Genomic DNA, 16,921 nt, shown 5'->3' on the forward strand with positions numbered 1-16,921 from the left:
CAACTAGCCTTCTACACGCCCTCGTGCAGATCGTCGTCTCCATAGGTCTGGGTTGGATAGGCTGTGTGCTTCATGAAGCCGGGCGAGATCGTATTCCTCAGCCATTTCTGTTCTTGGAACCTTAAACCCCTCTGAGAGAATAACTTCCTTCCACCAATCATTCGGTACATTATATTCTTGGGTGTAGTGCTCTACTGGCAACCAAAGGACAGGGTACTAAAATCGAATTTCCATCCACTGGATCCCACATGTTTGGATGCATGCCATGTATCCTCGCACCCTACTGAGTGCTCGTGCAAAATTTGGTGCTCCAAATGGTTCTCTGTATCGGACAGATGTGGGTGACATCATCCACCTTTTCTGACAACTATCCAGGGCCTCAACTTGAAACATGACTAATTGCTTAACAGAGAGATCAATGCACCACTTTTGTGTCCTCATCATCCGTTCCTTATTTCCCATAATTTCTAAAAATTTAGTGTGCTTATTGTACATAGTCACTGATCGCTCGGGTTCTCCTTTTACCATAAAAGGCTTCGTGACCTGATTTGACTCAAACGTATTAGAAGCCTTCTGCCAGCTTATCTGATTAAAAGTGTAAGAGGTGAGGGCCCTTAAATCAATGTCCCCCACATATGGAACCAGATTAATGTTGGGTGTGGAGCTTGATTATCTTTTGTATTGAAAGGTATCACCACATTGGACCCCAGTTCGAAATGGGGCAGCAAAGCTGCCCATAAAATATTCACTACACGGGGGGTTCAGGGGGGGTGGCTATGACCTTTGGGGAGCCCCCCCTAGCTAGGGGTTTCGAGGGTAGCGCCCCCGAAGCTAAAAACAGATGTAAAATTGCCTTGTAAAAGTATAGTAATTTCTAGTCAATCTGGGTCGTTCATTGGGCAGATGATCTGATGGTAGAACTTATGTTTAGTTTAGGGTTTTTTTCCCTAGAAGGCAACCCGTCTCTTTGTATGAGGGCATTGTATTGAGTCCATGTAATATATGTGTATTCTCCGAGTGAGAAGTAGTGAGGTGAGATTGTGAGAGAAAACAGAGGATATTACAGCAGATCTGCTGTAGGTTGTGTCTCTTCATTTTGTTGGATAATAGAAAGGAAGGACTGATTGTTTGGGGTGGACGTAGTTCAAACTGGGTGAGCCATGTATATCTATGTCTCTCTTGTTTTATGCGTTTTCTGTGTTTAAATCTCTGCAATACTTTATGTGTTCCATTGCTCCGTAATATATAATTTTCTAACAATTAAATTCTCTATCAACACGCAGGAGATACCCATGCATGTAAAGCTCACACATCAAATGCTGAGTTGGCACATCATGGGCTCTCAATATCCAGAGGAACTGTACACCATCCTCAATCTCGTGACTAATTTCTTTCTGGATTCTTTCCAAACAGAAGAAAAGAAAATGTTCATGCAAAAATAAAGAATAACTGGAATCGGGAGGGTGACATGCCATCACCTCCTATGCTAAATGGAGCATTTGTTCTTTGTTGGTTTTCAAATCTGCCACTTTCTTTCCAACCACTCCACCTTGAGTTGCTGCTTTTCATACCTCAATCGCATTATATCTATGCACTCCACCTATTCGAAGATAGTCGTGGATGCTTGTTCTTGGGCTTTCTTCACTTTGTTTTGATATTGCACTGCGATGGATTTCCAGGTTTGTACTTCAGTTATCAAAGAAAACTCACGGCCTTCAAACAAATACTCTATAGGCTCTGTTTGAGTGGCAACAGAGGTTGTTGCCACTCCATCTACCTTTGTCTCCGCTTCGGCTATCGTAGCTTTGGGCTTCTTATCCCACCGCTTATATTTCTTCACCTAATTCTTCAATCGGTGCACTTGCCTTCTCAACCGCTTGACCTCTGTTTTGAGCCGCATTGTTTCTTTGAATTGTAGTTGATATTTCTGCTTAATAGGTAGCCTCCATTGCTCACACAGTGTTATAGACATTTTTGTGCCCTACAACACCAAGCATGAAATGTCCATAAACAAAGGGCTCCTAAGTCCCTAAAAGTGTTGTTCTAACCCCTAAAGGAACAAGGTCAATAGATTACAGCTTCTCCCAGAAGTTCTCCATGAAAAACTACTCAAAATTGGTCAAAACAAGATCATTGCAGCTGCTCCACTGGCTAGGTGTGTTGCATCTCACCCAAGTACACTGTGAGGGTGCGTTGCATTGCAAAAGTCCCTTCTGTGGGGTGCGATGGATGAAAAATGACAAATGGCAGTGTCGTTCCGCGAGGTGGAGAGGCAATGGAAGCTTCCAAAATCTTCTCTTGTGACACTTGCCTCACTGAATTCGACCAAGGATGAGTAAGAGGCCCTCAGTCTCCAAGTGGAAGCAAGAACTATCAGAGAGAAGACACCAATCAAATCACAAGCTAACTCATCCCCCTTACAGATATCGATATATGGATCCCTCATCCTAGAGATCTGGAGGCTGGAATTTTGCATATTGTAAGGAATTGTTGTTGGTTTCTAGAGACAAACATCAGATTGTTGGGTGATCTAAGCTTTGTTTGAGGTGAAGAGGGGCTTCTTTGCTGGGAGGTTGATGCTGGGTCGGAACAACTGGTTGTAACTCCTCCTGGATCTTTTCTTGTTTATCAATAAAAGCTATTTGAGTTTTCCTCCATGCTTTTATATCATTGATGCTTGTTACATTTGTATGGTCAATTTAAATATGATCCTAAGTTGTTTATGAATATAGATCCATGTCTTTGTATAGTGCTATGCTTCTGTGATCTTACAGGTACTTTTCGAAGTTGGGCGTGCAAGGGAGCAGGTAGCTGGGGACTATCAAAGAAGAGAGGGATCGAATCAAAGGATTAGCGCAAGACAGAGGTTGGTCTTTCTATTCCTCTCTATCTATAATTCATAAAGGAAAAACATAAGTAGCTTTTCTCTGTTTGTTTCTAAGGCAGCTGTCACACCTTAGTGGGATAGAGCAGTTCTAAATAGACACTTTTCCCTGTAACAAAATGGCGACTCCGCTGGGGAGCTAATTAGTTTGTTTGTGTATCATTCTTTGTTGTTTGTTTCATAAACTTACAAGTAGCATTCGAACTGCATTTGCCATAACAAATGCAAAGTAGATAACTGCTGCTTCAATCCACCCACTGGATCTGTTTATGATTTAAACAACTGATTCACAAACTATCTGATTGCCCTTGTGATAGCTCTTAGATCCTCCTTAGATCTACCCCTGATTGTTGCATTACTGATTGCTTTTTACTAGGCCAAAAACCAAGAATTGAACTGCAAACTGTGACCCGGAACCCGAACAAAGTCTCGTTTCTGGCCCAGCGCAGGTACTGTTCAGAGATTTTGAATTTCAGCACACTTCCCGAAGGGACAACCTGCGCTGCATTTCAGATTCCCTGTGTTACAGGTGCGCTGATCAGACTAGCTCTGTGCAGTTGTGTCTTCTGTGGATCACCCTTTCCAGTTCTATTCCTGAATTTTGCTGCCTGTGATCAGTATATGTCTGCTTGAAACTCCTTTTCCTTGTTGTTATTCCGCCTCCTTTGTACAAAAGAACTGTAGATGTTTTTGTGTGTTTGTTGAGTCATTTACAATTTTCCTTTGCAAAAGTAGCATAGTTGTGCTGTCGTCCTTTGATTTGAATCTGTCGCAAGTGTCGATTTCGATCATAGGAGAAAGTTTCATTGCTGTTGATGGTCGATTATCCTATTACTATTGCTTTTGGTCTGAATTTGTAATTTTCTAGTGTCAAAAACAAGTATTCATTTCAAAATCGTAAGGTGTCGTAATCATCTCTATTTTTAATTTCGAAAAGAAGCTTGTTTATGTTTGTTGCTTGAAAAGAAATTCAGATTTGTACATCAACTTTCTTTTTAGCATCTATATACTAAGAAAGTCGAAAAACAAATACATGCATGTGCATTTGCATATAGACAGTCTGTTTGGCTTGATTTAGGAAAGTGCATTTATAGTGTGCTCTTTGCTATTTGTGAAAAGATTCTGTCTTTCTTTTCCCTAGTAGCTAGGATTTTCATTGCACAAAAGAGATAAAAAGTTTGTTTATCATCTTTAGATTGCATTTTATGAATTACATCTACATCTCGTGGTGAACCCGAAAGGCAAACTTCATAAGCAAGATCAACTTAAAATAAATTCAATGAATCTAACAACGCTTTGGAACTTAACACACAACATTTAGAGGTCTAGGCTAGAGACGTATTCCGGCGTCGTAAAGCCTGGTAACTGTTGTTCTCACTGATGGTTGGGTGATTCCTCCACTTTGAGACGATAAGTGCCAGTACGGACTTGTGCTCCCACGTACCGTCGAGTATATTTTGGGAGACCCCTATAGGCTTAAATCCTTTATCCATAGGAAGCCGTGTCTGCTACCCTATCGATCGCAATGCATTGAACACAACATTCGAGAAGATTGACTGCCGTACCATAAAAATTATTCTGCAGTTTTGCGATTGGTTTGGTACTCCCTCTACCTAGACTTCTAGAGTAGTCCCTTTCGTTCCTTTTCAGACTCCTTAATGGAAAAGGTCCATCTGAGCACTTGTCACTTCAGGATCATTAAAAATCGAAGGAGACTAGAGTCATCTTTTGTTTTTTCTCGACTCTTAAAAACTGAAAAAACAAGTTGTGTCACAGCGTCTAAAAATTTATTTTAAACAGAATATTCATTACCCCTTTCCTACGTTGATCTTGGGTTGAGAAAATGGAATCCACCAACCAAGGAATTCCCCTTGGAGGAAATCCTAGCCCTTTCTCCTCTTGGGGAGATGTTGGTGCACCCTATATGGCCACATTGTTGCTTCCAAGACTGACAATTGGTTTGCCTGTATGGCTCTTCTCAACCTCTGTCATTCAGAACACCGCAATTCCTGAACAATCGAATCAGGAATTAGACGAGTCCAGAGTTACCCACCAACCTTCTACTTCCTCGAATTCTTCCTCTCCTCCTTCCTCTTCGCTTGATGGGGCTGGTAAAGCCAAAAGTCAAGTACCTAAAGAGAAGAAGGAAAAGAAGAAGAAAGAGAAGAAGAAGAAGGAGTCAAAAGCGAATGGGGGCAAACGAGTGTCGTCTAACAAAAATCCACACACTGCACCGACCAGGCCTAAATCACCATGTGTCATTTGCAAAGGAGACCACTTTCACAGAGATTGTCCTTGCATCCCTCGGATCTTAAGGGATTGGTCTCCTCGTTTGCACAACCCGGTGTCGTCAACCTCTGATAATCATGTTGAAAACACACCGTCAACTAGTGAAAGTGAAGCCCCAGGACAGAAAGGAAAATATAGTTTTCCTTGTAAACTGTGCGAAGGCGATCATGTCGTCCACCATTGTCCCTTCTTAGACAAAGCTAAAAGAGTTTTGGATGATCGTCCGGTTTCACCGTTACGACTTCCTCCTGGATATATAAAACTCTTGCTGAGTCCGTCACTAGTTGAAAATCCGGCTGACCCGCTCAGGTGGTCGGCCGAAGCATCTGTCATTGAAGATGAACCATCTGAACCCATACCAGACGAAAGTCAAAAGGTCGAGGCGGTAGTTGACCCGGTCTTGCCTTCAAAGGTTCCATCTTCAGATGATACAGTCACTGAAGAGAACAAGGATGACATCGTCCAAATTATTTTCATAAGCACAGACTCCAACAGACATGGGGGAAGTCTACCCGTTCCTTTACCGTAGGAAGGAAGTTTGTCAGAGTCGTACCTGGCCGTATATTCGGTCCCACCTCCAAGCAACCTAGTTGTCTCCTTCGACTGGAATCAACTAGGCAGACCCCGTTTACCGGCCAGTATACCATTCCGGATTATTGTCCAAATATATAGAATGGTTATGGCTGGTACCATCATAGATGAGGGGGCTTCTGTGAGTATCCTTTCCTCAACTGCTTGGAAAGCGCTTGGTTCGCCATCGCTTTTGCCTGAGATGAGAAATCTGACGGGCTTTGATAAAGGAACCATTCGACCGTTAGGGATCCTTCTCGATGTGCCCATAACATTGAGAAGGAAAACCATTCACATGAACGTGATGGTAGTTCAAGGACCCCTGGATTACAATCTACTCCTTGGGCGAGACTATATTTGTTGCATGAGAGCCATTGTCTCATCACTCTTTAGAGTGATGTGTTTTCCGCACGAAGGAAGAGTGGTCAAGCTCGTAGACCAACTTTCATTTCCTAGATCACGCATAGCAAATAGTCATATACCATCCCTAAATGGTATTTTCACACAAGAAATGTCTCAATCTCCAGTCCGTCCACCCGATGAGCGCGAGTGATTCGTGGGGATATGACTGAAACCCAGGGGCATGCGTCCTGGTCTTCTTCGGCAGGAAAACTTCGGGTATAGGGTAGGTTTCCGTGAGAGAATATGACCTCCGTACTCCCATCCGTGATTGGAAGGGGGAGTTGTACTGGAACAAGATTCTCTTGTCAAAGTTATGTGAGTTGGCGAGCACCGCCGCTCACCTTTGTTTATTTCGATAGACATCGCTGAAGAAGTGTTTTGTTTGCGCTGTGAATAGAGCAATCTTTGAGTAGCCTGAAAGAGGTATACCTTTCCTGATAAAACAAATGTTTTGTCAGCTCGAATAGAAGGTGACCTTGAAACTCTGTTTTATACCTGGGGGCATGCAAGCGAAGAGCGACTATTTATTTTTTAAATTTTTAGGACCTCTAACCCTTTAAACTCGTAGGATTGGTCGTTTCCTAACTTGCATAAAGAAAGGATGTGGGGCAAAACTCTAAAAGTTTCCGTTTTATATGAGACATTCTTATCACAAGACTGGATTAATCGAGCAGTGTTACCGCAAGGTTCAAGCTCGTTAAAAAATAAACCCGCATCGAGCAGTTTTAGCACATAGTTCAAGCTCGTTAAAAAATAAACATAAGACATGAGCAAATGTTTCCACCCGCGTTTAAGCTCGTTAAAAAATGAACTATTCCCCGGTAAATAACCATCGTGAATGTAGTACTTCAGCCGTTAAAGCCTTGGTCATGTTTGCACCATCACCTCCACTTTTTCATTGACCAATCATTCACCTCCATTTGATTGTTTACCCATTTTGAGGAATAGCTGTGAAGGGTGATTTCACCAGCCATCCTTGTGACACTACTGTTATTGGAAAATTCCAAACCTTACCTGGAATCAGCTGCTACCCGTCTTATCACTCGTTCCTCAAAAGACGAGTCTCCTTTAAGCTCTTTTCAACTGACTCGTAAAATATGAAAAGATTGCCGAGCCATTGGCCTCTCCAGCTCGTTAAAGGGACAGGAAGTGCTATCCCTCCTCTAGATTTTAATCTTTTTGGACCTGAGGGATTATTACATAAAACGATCGAGCGCTTGTTTTGTTCGGCTCGTTAAAAGTATTGAAAATCCATCCCTTCTGTATTGTTTTATACTTTTTCGTACTTAAGGGACTAGATGATGAAAAAGGAATTTTGGAGTTACCTTTACGTTCCTTTTCAGACTCTCTAAAATTGAAAAGGACCGAGTTATCTTTGTCGTTAAACTCGTTAAAAATATTAATAGAGACAAACTTGTCTTTAGACGAGAACGAGTTTCACTATCGCTAGGCTCGTTAAAACATAGCGATGGGTTTGCCCGAAGGGAAAATTATAGAACAAGCATATGTTATCCTCCTCAATCTTGACAAAAATAAAGAGGTACTGGTCAGCAATGAATGGGGAGAAATTGGGAAGAAAACTCAAAGAAACTTTGTTGGTAGCAAGTCGCTCTTAAACATGACACTTCCACTCCGTGTCCGAGTCGGGTTGGGTTGTTTCATTCACCGGTCACATCACCATGGTCACGCCATACCATCCACATTTGGGGTTAATGCTACCAATCCATCACATCAGTGTCGCCGATATGTTCAAGAGAAGTCATCTAGAGAAGTCACCTGTGTCTCACCCACTACCATACATTATACTCCATTCTTTCATGACCACCACCCTGAACCTTATATCACCAGATCGTTTTCACCTCCATCAAAATCATTTGCTCCGTTCCATGTCATTGATGTGGGATTCATTAAGGCCCTCTTATGACGGATCACTTCTTGTCGACATCATCTCATTATCCAAGAAGTTGATCTAGGAACACCCCATTCAGTACTTTGAAGCTTGCATGCCTCAATGGCAAGTTTCTCACTTCCGGCAACAGGTATACATCAATGGCCTTCGACCGAAAGATTTTGCGTGGTGTTCGACGCCAAGCCTTTATTCACACCACGTGATTTGTACTGCAGTACCTTGAGGTTCATTATCATTATCGGTGATTCCTCTCGCGCTTGTTAACAGTTTACATCATTGACTGGTAATCAAGCGATGTCTTTCCATGTTCGACTTCAGAACATTTCTCACATGGATTGACTTGTACTTCGAGTGAAGATCGGACGAGATTGAAGACCCCGGATCTAGTTTCATCCATCCGGGCTGCGATATATATTCAGGGAAATAAAGACATTAAATGTACCGCATTGCAGCACAGATAATCGTCCTACCAAAAGGATGATGGCTCTATCAGAATGATCAGTCTACACTCAGACGGTTATCTGTCCTATGTACATGAAAATGAATTTATAAAGCTGAACATGGGAATGCCCGCCTTAGCTAGATCATGAAAATATTATGAAGATAATGTATTGTATTGTATCTTATTACAGGTCTCCTCCCAGCATTGAAAGAACTTCGGATCCTCATAATAAAGCATTTCACCCGACACCAAAAGGTTAACGACCTCATACTTTAGGGGGCAACTGTTATAGACATTTTTGTGCCCTACAACACCAAGCATGAAATGTCCATAAACCAAGGGCTCCTAAGTCCCTAAAAGTGTTGTTCTAACCCCTAAAGGAACAAGGTCAACAAATTACAGCTTCTCCCAGATGTTCTCCATGAAAAACTACTCAAAATTGGTCAAAATAGGATCATTGCAGCTGCTCCACTGGCTAGGTGCGTTGCATCTCACCCAAGTACACTGTGAGGGTGTGTTGCATTGCAAAAGTCCCTTCTGTGGGGTGCGATGGGTGAAAAATGACAAATGGCAGTGTCGTTCCGCAAGGTGGAGAGGCAATGGAAGCTTCCAGAATCTTCCCCTGTGACACTTGCCTCACTGAATTCGACCAAGGATGAGTAAGAGGCCCTCAGTCTCCAAGTGGAAGCAAGAACTGTTAGAGAGAAGACACTAATCAAATCACAAGCTGACTCATCCCCCTTACAGATATCTATATATGGATCCCTCATCCTAGAGATCTGGAGGCTGGAATTTTGCATATTGTAAGGAATTGTTGTTGGTTTCTAGAGACAAACATCAGATTGTTGGGTGATCTAAGCTTTGTTTGAGGTGAAGAGGGGCTTCTTTGCTGGGAGGTTGATGCTGGGTCGGAACAACAGGTTGTAACTCCTCCTGGATCTTTTCTTATTTATCAATAAAAGCTATTTGAGTTTTCCTCCATGCTTTTGTATCATTGATGCTTGTTACATTTGTATGGTCAATTTAAATATGATCCTAAGTTGTTTATGAATATAGATCCATGTCTTTGTATAGTGCTATGCTTCTGTGATCTTACAGGTACTTTGCGAAGCTGGGCGTGCAAGGGAGCAGGTAGCTGGGGACTATCAAAGAAGAGAGGGATCAAATCAAAGGATTAGTGCAAGACAGAGGTTGGTCTTTCTATTCCTCTCTATCTATAATTCATAAAGGAAAAACATAAGTAGCTTTTCTCTGTTTGTTTCTAAGGCAGCTGTCACACCTTAGTGGGATAGAGCAGTTCTAAATAGACAATTTTCCCTATAACACACAATTCTATCCATTCTTGATTGACCACCACCTCATTTGGTACTACAGTCGGTTCGACAAGTGGTGGATTACTCGAGGGAGTATCCACAGGGTTAATCGACAGAGATGCTTTGCTTGGTCTCTCTTCCTTGGGAGCAGCTGCTTCCTTACTGACTCCTGCCTCGACCTACTATGAAGCTATCTCGATAGGTGGCAGACTCACTTGATTGGTGTCCATCGGTGTTTCAGCTAAAATTTCCCCTCTAGGTTCCCTTGTTTCAAAAACCCCTGCCTCTTCCTCTACTCTGGGTTCCTAGGAAAGGTCTCTGTGGAAGTCTGCGACGAACAAACCTGTGGCAGCTGGTTCCTTATTCAACCCATCAAACTTAAAAATCGGTGGAACAACAACATCCTCCTCCGTGTGTCAGGAAGAGTGAGACACCCTCGCCTCTTTTGGAATGGAGAAGTAAGAGGAAAATTGAAAGAATTTTTCTACCTGATCTATCTCGGCCCTGGTTGTGGCCTCAAGATCTTTCCCTCTGTCTGCAACATCTCTGCTTTGGGTTTAAACCCATGCATGTGCAGTCCCCTGTTCCGAGGTTGACACTGGTTCTTGTGGAGCAGTGTTAATCTCAGCATCTAATTCCTCTGCAATCTCCAGGGTCAGACAGGTTGATGGTGGTTCTTGTGTAACACCACCTTCTGTATCCAGCAGTTCTTGAACAGATGATGCTAGCACTATTTCTTCTAGCATGACATTGATAAAAATGGATTCTTGCATCATTACATCAATTCCGTCCATTATACCCATAGCCTCTCCTTCTGTTGGCCCCATGGTTCTTTCAGCTTCGGGCCCCTCTCGTCCTGGTTCATCTTCCTCCATTGGTTCCATGGTCGAGGGTGGTTCTTGTGGGACACCCCCGACCGCAATATTAACAAATTCCTCCACCTCAGCCTAATGTGGTACCTCTTCTCTTATTACAGTGTTGTTGATTTGCTCCACTGGCTCCATGGTCGAGGCTGGTTCTTGTGAGACAACCTCGGTCGTGGTGCTGGCGACCCTTTCTATATTGGCCCCTTGCTATAGCAATTCTTCTTCCATCGGTTCTGTGGTCGAGGCTCATTCTTGTGGAGAAGCCTTGACTATCCTCTTTGGTTCATGCTCCTAATTCTATTCCAGCCCCTTGGGTTCCATCTCCATTTCCTATGGTTCTTCTTGACCTATGTATTCGTCCTCTGCTCTGGGTTCTTCCTCCATCGCTTCTAGCTCTTCTTCTCTAGTGGCTCTAGTAGATTTTATCTCTTCCTCTGTAGAATCCTGGAATGTTTCTCACGGGATTTGAACTTGATCGATTTCATGCATGACTAACAGCCGGACCAGCCCATGGTTGGTAATGACTGCCGCCACTTGTCACGAACTCTGAGCAGATTGTGCCATCAACTGGAGACTTTTTAACAGGAAGAAAGGCATATTCAATGAGAAGGATTCTGACTGTGGGAACCGGAGGTGAGCCAACATTCTGAAATGATATTTAAACATGGTGGTATACCTCCCCTCGCAAGTTATGTATCTCACTACAAAACTTGCTACCTCACCCCATGGGTGTGGTAATGAATTCCGGTCATACCCCCAGCCTTTCTGAACAACATTTTCTCCGGCTTGCAAAAATGCTTCGGGGAACTCCGGGAGGGATGTTCTTCATGAAAACCATCTCTTCCCCTACTGGGGTAGTCTGCTGACCTCTGCATTGATTGCCCCTGTAACAGGGATTTCTATCCCCCGGACCCGAGAGCTCCCTTCCTCTAAATTGTGTGCAAATTCAATCACAATCACCTCATTAAACCCCTACAACCTATTGAAATAGACGTTCCACCCTGCATTTTCAAAAACCTGCCATACTTCCTAATTATTTAGAACCATTGTCGTATCCTCCGGCTCATGGTGCATAGCCAACCCACCCATCGCTGTAGGAACTAGATCAACATAATGGATACAGTTGGCTGGTAGGGGGAGAGTAACAACAACCCAACCGACGATGGCAATAATGTTAGCATGGTGGCCGTGGGGTAAAAGAATGGTAATAATGGTTGGTACACCTCAAAAAACACAACAAATAATGGTAGGGTATGGTAGTACAGGTGAATGATTATGGTGATTGAATACAACGTACTAGGGAAATGATCGATAAGGTTTTTGGCATACGATTTCAAATTCCAATGCGTCAGAATCATGATTACAAAATCACACTATTTTTGGTTTTTGTTCGCATTAGATTTGGTAATGATGTGATATGATTACAATTTTAGGTACGCCATCATCTATTTGTGATGGAACCCCCCCAACTTAAATGCGGCCATCCGCAACATGTACTAGTCTCTTCTTTGGAATATTTTAATTAAATCCATAAGAGTCAATGAAGGTGTACTTGGCAAATAACCTAGCGATGGAGTATCAGCAAAAAAATAACCGGCAGGGTAACAACGTTGATGGAGTAACAACGCTGACGGAGTAACAACACCGGCGGAGTAACAACACGGCAGAGTAGAAACAACAATGGAGTAACAACAACTACAGAGTAACAACACCGATGCAGTAACAACAACGACAGAGTAACAACACTGGCGGAGTAACAACATCGGTGGAGTAAGAGCAGTGGGGGAGTAACAACATTGGCGGAGTAACAAAAATGACAAAGTAACAGCAACGACAGAGTAACAACAATGGCGGAGTAACAACAACGACAGAGTAACAACAATAGCGGAGTAATAACACCAACAGAGTAACAAAAATGGCGGAGTAACAGCTCCTGTGGAGTAACAACAATGGCGGAGTAACAACATCGATGGAGTAATAGCAACGGTGGAGTAATAGCACCGACGGATTAACAACAATGGCAGAGTAACAACACCGATGGAGTAACAACAACGACGGAGTAACAACACCTGCGGAGTAACAACAACAGTGGATTAATAGCACTGATGGAGTAACAGCAACGACAGAGTAACAGCAACGACGGAGTAATAGCAACAACAGAGTAACAACATTGATGGAGTAACAACAACTTTGGAGTAACAACAACGACTATTACTTGGAAATTTTCTCAGTTTCTCCTTGTCATAATTCGGTTCTTATTCCTGCAAAAAGACAAACAAGTAAGTAGTAACATCATATTATTAATATTATTATTTTTATTTTTACTTTTTTTTAATAGAAGGTAGAGGGAGTATTCTCTGCACCAACAACCATCAAACCAGATGTGTCAAAAAGATGTTTGATGAAGGCATCCTTAGAAGTTGGACGGTTATATAACTTCAGATGGTGTTCGTTCACTAGGAAGGAAGTATGATTTTCATCTACTGTAACCAATCCGACTATTCCATTTTCAAATACAACGTCCACTTCATAGGGTCCCATCCAACGAGTGTGAAGCTTTCCTTTAAAATCTTTGAAATGGGAGTCATAGAGCAATGCCCAGTCTCCTGTATGAAACACCTTATTCTTGATAAATTTATCATGCCATTTTGTTCTCTGCTGTTGGATAGCAGTGGTTCTCTAGACAGCTACTGAACGAATCTCTTCTAACTCATTGCTCTGTTCCAGTCGATGTTTCTGGGCCTCTGATAAGTCTAATCCCACTTCCAAAGCTATTCTGATCATACTGATCTCGAATTCTACTGGAAACTAGGGGGATTTCCCATAGACTAGCTCAAATGGTGAAAACCTGGTTGTATTCCGCCATGTCGTCCTATATGCCCAAAGAGCTTCTGGAAGTTTCTGCGACCAATCCCAGCGATGACTTGCTACATTTTTTGTCAAGATATTTTCCAAAACCTTGTTTGTGCTCTCTACTTGTCCATTCGCTTGGGGATGTTAAGGAATTGTCACTCTGCATTTAACCTCGTATTTCTGCATAAGCCTCTCTATCATGTGGGATATGAACTATGCTCCTTCATCTGAACCAATTTCTCTCGGGGTACCATATCAGGCAGCAATCTCTTCAAAAAGGAAATCTACTACCACCTGTTCTGTTGCTTTTGCAACTGCTCTGGCTTCCATCCACTTAGTCACATAATCAGTGCAGACCAGGATGTGAACCTTTTGGTGAGAAGGTGGGTTGAAGGGCCCAACGAAATTGATGGCCCACTTCTTAAAAGGTTCAAGGACTATCTAGGGTTGTAATGGCATTTCATCTAATTTCCTAGGTTGTCCCATCTGTTGACAACTGTCACATCTTCGGACATAATCTCTAGCATCACGAAAGATAGAAGGCCAATAGCATCCCATTTGCAGCACCTTGTGGCCTATTCTTTTATCTGCAAAATGTCCTCCACAAGGTCCACCATGGGTGGCCTTCAATATCTCATAGATATCATCCTCTAATACACAACGCTGAATCTGTTGATCAACCCCTATATGAAAGAGGTATCCTGCCATCCATGAATATCAGGTATTATGATGAATAATTTTTCGTTGATATTTATATGACAAATGACGAGGTACCTTCCCTATAGCAAGATAGTTAGCAATATCTGCATACCACATAGTGTTAGTGGAAATTGCAAAGAGATATTCATCTGGAAAGCTATCTTCGATAGGTGTACCTTCGACATTATTTTCTAACCTAGACAGAAAATTAGCAACCACATTGTCCTTCCCTGGTTTATCTACTATGGTAATGTCAAATTCTTGAAGTAGCAAAAGCCATCTTGTAATACAACCAGGAGTTACAGTTTTATTCATCAGGTACCTGATGGTTGCATGATCAGTGTGTATAAAGGTGGGGTAACCAGTGATATAGTGCCAAAACTTGTTGATGGTGTAGATGACAACAAGGAATTCTTTTTCAGTCACTGTGTAGTTTAACTCAGTAAGAGCCAAGTTCTTACTAACATAGTAAACTGCATATGGTACCTTATCCACTTGCTGCCCCAAAATTTCCCCAACTACAGTCTGGGAAGCATCAGCATGAATATGGAATGGTAATGCCCAGTTTGTCCCTCTAAGGATCGAAGCACTATAGACCAGTTCCTTCATCTTCACAAAGGCTGCATCACAGTCATATGTCCACACAAAGTTTGCATATTTTATCAATAATTGAAAAAGCGGATGTTCTGTTTTAGCAAAATTTTCTATAAAGCGCATGTAATAACCAGTGCAACCGATAAAGATATGTACCTGAGTGGGTGTTCTGGGTATTGGAAAATGTTGTATTACCTTTATCTTAGCTGGATTCATCTGGATTCCTGCAACCGAAAGCAAGTGTCCCAGGACTATTCCTTCATTCATCATCATATGGCATTTCTCCGTACTTAAAGAGACATGCGCCTGCTTGCATCTTTCAAGAAATTTTTCTAGCTTCCCCAATGCTTCTTCGAATGAATCTCCATATGCCATGAAATCATCCATATAAATCTCAACACTATCATCCATCAGATCAGAGAAAATACCTAAAATTTCCCTCGAGAATGTTGCAGGCGCATTACAGAGACCAAATGGGAGGACCCGGTATACGAACGTTCCCCAAGGGCATGTGAAAGTGGTCTTATCCTGAGCTTCATGAGCTATCGGGATCTGGTTGTACTCGCTAAATCCGTCCAGGAAGGAGAAAAACTTCTTCCCAACCAATGAATCCAAGACTTGGTCAATGAATGGTAACGAAAAATGGTCTTTTTGAGTTGCCTTATTTAATTCTCTGTAATCTACTCATATTTGCCATTTACTGTTTTTCTTTGGGACCAGTACCAATGGGAGAATCCATTGGCTGTCTGAAATGGGGTAGATAAATCCCACGTCTAGAAGCTTTTGGAGCTATTCCTTAACAATGTTTTCATAGCAGGGTTCATTCTTCTTTGGGGTTGCCTCAGAGGATGAAAATCCTCCTTAATGTATATGTGATGGGTGCATAAATTAGCAAGAATCCCCTTCATATCTAAGTAGTCCCAGGTGAAGGCTTCTTTTTGTTTCCGAAGAACGTCCAAGAGTTGTTTCTTCTGGGACTCTAATAGATCTGGATTGATATTTAGGGATTTTCTTGGTTCTATTTCCACGGAAATACTGTCATGGGGCATAGTTGTAGGTAGCTCATCAAATCCATCTATTGTTCCAATACTTTCCTGAGTCTCACGGCTCAAGACGGACTCCAAGATTTGCTGATTTAAATCTGAAATAGAACAGGGATCACTAATAAAGGTAGTAATTGTGTGATCTTCCATTTCGATTTTCAGCTGGAGGGCCTATCCAATAGTAAGAACTGGTCTTAACTCCTCATTTTCTGATTTAGACTCTTTTCTGGGTAAATATTTCTTGGGCCTATTGGTTTTGTTGATGGGTTAGGTTCTGCAGAAGCATATAATACTAGATTCTTAGTGTTTTTCCCATTTGAAATGATCATATGTCCAGACCGACACCCAATATAAGCGTCTGTGGTTGCCAGCCACGGTCTTCCCAGAATCAAGGGATGGCTTCCAGCTGGAGATTGCATTTGGAGTACTAGGAAGTCCACAGGGTAGTGCCATGAATCAACCAAAATTATGATATCTTCTAACTTCCCTACTGGTTTCACTGTAGATTGATCTGCTAGTTCTAACATTGTAGGTGTGTGTTTCAAGTTACGAAGACCTAATGCACGCATAGTTTCAATTGTGATGACATTTATGGCAGCACCCAAATCTACCAGTACATTTGGAATTTCTACCCCATTAATTTTCACGGTTAAAATTGGGTTCCCAGGATCCCCATACTTTACAGACATGGACCTTCCCATCACGAGATCTGATAACTTCCCCATTACATGAATGGTGAGCGGGTCTCTTGATTTCTTTTTAGGCTTCTTAGCACAATATTCCCTGAGAGTTTTTGTGTATATAGGTACATCCCTCATAGCTTGCAACAGGGGAATCTTGACAAATAAATTCTGTAACTCCCCTAACAGGTCAAACTCAGCTTGAGGGGTTTGTTTACTCAAAGCCAACCTTTCTGGATAGGGTGGTTTAGCTTGGTGTTTTTGAGTAACTGGTGGTTGAGGTGTATGATTTTTGTTGACTCGGTTTGATTCCTCTTCAACCATTTATGGTTCCTTTTCCTCACTGTCAATTTGTTCAATGATAATTGGTGAGGGTT

This window comes from Pinus tabuliformis, chromosome 4_2 (assembly GCF_031772625.1).
Source record: "Pinus tabuliformis cultivar Carrire ecotype Pingquan chromosome 4_2, CPIR1, whole genome shotgun sequence".
In the NCBI taxonomy this organism is placed as follows: domain Eukaryota; kingdom Viridiplantae; phylum Streptophyta; class Pinopsida; order Pinales; family Pinaceae; genus Pinus; species Pinus tabuliformis.